The 2,916-nt window shown below is 52.1% G+C and overlaps 1 long non-coding RNA gene across 1 annotated transcript; it reads left to right on the forward strand.

Moving 5' to 3' along the window:
• Positions 1–248: 248 nt before the first annotated feature.
• LOC131279767 (uncharacterized) lies at positions 249–2,099 on the forward strand. Its single transcript, XR_009187218.1, has 3 exons — positions 249–413; positions 1,095–1,210; positions 1,838–2,099. It is a non-coding gene; the product is annotated as an uncharacterized lncRNA (long non-coding RNA).
• The last annotated feature ends 817 nt before the right edge of the window (positions 2,100–2,916 follow it).

Raw genomic sequence — 2,916 nt, forward strand, 5'->3', positions numbered from 1 at the left:
AGGAGCAGCAGGAGCGGCAGGACAGACCTCTCCTGGCCGGAGGGTCAGGGGCCCACCACCGGCCCTTGGTCCTGGAGGAAGTTAAGCTAAAGGGAGCCCTGAGAGGGGAATAGAGGAGCTAGGCAGGGCAAGAGGTGGGGGAGGAAATCCAGAAAATGCTGAGAAGGCCTGCGTGGGGGAGCCGGGAGGGAGGAGGCGTGGGGGGCGGGGGAGGCGGCAGGGAGGCAAGAGGCTGAGGAGGACAGCACGCTGGCTTCTGCGTCACTGTGACTAGGTCAGGTGGCTTGCTGGGTGGAGGGGGCATAAGGTCTGAGGAGGTAGAAGTTTTGAAGAAGTTGAATGAGGAATTCAAGTACAGTCCGATCTGGGGAATCCCCGAGGATGGCAACAGCCTGCATCAGGGTCCGGCTGAGGTTAGTAGCCACGATTTAGAGCAGGGGTTTTTTGTTTTGTTTTGTTTTTAAAGATTTATTTTTATTTATTTAATTCCCCTCCCCTCCCCTGGTTGTCTGTTCTCTGTGTCTATTTGCTGCGTCTTGTTTCTTTGTCCGCTTCTGTTGTCTGCAGCGGCACGGGAAGTGTGGGCGGCACCATTCCTGGGCAGGCCGCTCCCTCCTTCGCGCTGGGCGGCTCTCCTTATGGGTGCACTCCTTGCGCGTGGGGCTCCCCTACGCGGGGGACACCCCTGTGTGGGGCGGCACTCCTTGCGCGCATCAGCACTGCGCATGGCCAGCTCCACACGGGTCAAGGAGGCCCAGGGCTTGAACCGCGGGCCTCCCATGTGGTAGACGGACGCCCTAACCACTGGGCCAAAGTCCGTTTCCCTAGAGCAACGGTTCTTAACCAGGGGTCCATGGACCCCCAAGGGGTCTGTGGAAAGATTTCAGGGGGTTCATGAGCCTGATTTTTAAAAAACGTAGTATCTTTATTTTCTCTGACCTGCAATGTTGAGTGTCATAAACTATTTGCCACTGCACTCTGAGAAGGGGTCTGTGGTTTTCACCTGACAGGCAAAGGGGTCCATGGAACAAAAAAAGATTAAGAACCCCTGATTTAAAATGATCCATTAAGCCCTCTTCCTACTCTCTCCCAAGCCCTGGGCCGGACGTTGGAGACTCACGTGGGAAGAACTTCTCTGCGAGCTCTCAGTTTTGTTTGTGTTTTCCTTTGTGGCAGCAAGAATGGAGGTCTGGCCCCTTCAGGAAACCAGGTCAGTAAAACGTTTAGGAACAGGCCACCATGTGCAGTTGTCTAGGTTGTCCACTGTGCTAGGGGTGAGTGTGGGCTGGAATTCAGCTCTTCTGCCTCCGAAGAATGTGCACTGCCACGAGCCTGTGTCTTCTGAAAAAGGCCTTCTCTTTCCAGTATGCACAGACACCATCCATTCTCCACCAGCCAAAGTGGGAGCAGGCGGGGCTGTGCCTCTCAGGGAAAATTTTTCTAATTCTCTCAGGGTGTGTGGACACGGGAGGCTCTCGGAGTGAGTAGAAAAAGCTGGAGCTGTCCCTTCCTGTCAAAGACCCTAAGAAATGAGAAAGTTAGAGGTTGCGGCAGCTCGGCACCTGCCCCAGAAGGGAGGTATGGGTGTAGGCTCAAGGGTTTTTGTGGAAAGGAAGATCTTTGGCCAAAGAAAAGTGAGCCCTAGAAATCTTGCAGTTTAGAATAAATAAAGCTGGGAGGGATCCTGGAGCCATCTTATCCCACCCACTCCTTTTTTCTGGTGGAAAAGCAGAGGCCCGCAGAAGTCATGTGGCTCCCTGCAGTCACACAGCGGAGTTCAGACAGAGCCGAGGGTCCCGCTTCCCAGGGTTCAGCTTCTCCATTGCTTCCCCTGTAGGACCCATCCTTGAGGACCGTCATCTGAACCCCGGCGGGAAGGGGCCAGGCCTGTTGCTTCCAGGGCCCCAGCAGCGCAGGTACACACACGCACGCACGCACGCACATGCACACACACAGGCATGATTCTGGTGGCCTTCCGGCTGCCAAGGACAAGGACAAGGGTCAGGCTCCCTGCTCACCAGACTCTAAAACTCAGTGCCCCTGAGCAGGCTCCAGAACCCTTCTGTTGCCCATGCCAAGGGATTTCAAATATGATTTTGTTTTTATCTAAATATATCCCTAATGCTTTATCTGTGCTGGAAACCAATTAGCACCTCTCCCAGGAGGCCCAGAGGCCAGGGGATATCCTGAGCTTCCCAGGGCTTTACTGCCAGATGGTGGGACAGAAAAGATGAGGTGGCCTTCGGCCTCTCATGGCACCCAGTTTCCACCTTTCCCCAACCTGGACCCACACTAATTCTCATGCAAAGGGGGCTGTTCAGGAAATGACGCATCAACTGAACTGGGAGCCTGCACACTTTGCAGAGGGGCTTCTTGCTGTTATTGCTGTGGCTGATGATTTTAGCAAGAATTTTCCTCCACTGTCTTTATCTCTGCATTTCAGTGTCAAAAAAGAGGCCACTGTCAGCCAGAGTCACCTAATTCAGGAGGCAAGGGGCTGCCAACATATTGGGATTTGAGGGGTGATACTCAACTATTACATCAGTGACTTATTCTTTTTAACCTTTTATGGTAAAAATAACAGACACAGAAAACCACACAAACAAACATACAATTTAATGAATACGGTGAATAAGGTGAACACCCTTTACCATTACCAAGGTCAATAAAAGGTCAGTGATCATCACCTCCCCAGGAGCCCCATCATGTCTCATGCCAATCACGACCTTCTCCCTCTGCCAAAAGTAACCACCATGCAGACTTTTATAATGATTGTTTTCTTGCTTTTCCTTATTTTGTCACCCAAGAGATACATCCCTAGACACTATCGCTCAGTTGTTCCTGGGTTGTTTGTTTATTTTGATACGTCTTTTAAGTCTCTTTCAATGTCCAGGTTCATCCCTCGTTTTTCCTGAC

This window comes from Dasypus novemcinctus, chromosome 9, assembly GCF_030445035.2.
Source record: "Dasypus novemcinctus isolate mDasNov1 chromosome 9, mDasNov1.1.hap2, whole genome shotgun sequence".
In the NCBI taxonomy this organism is placed as follows: Eukaryota; Metazoa; Chordata; class Mammalia; order Cingulata; family Dasypodidae; genus Dasypus; species Dasypus novemcinctus.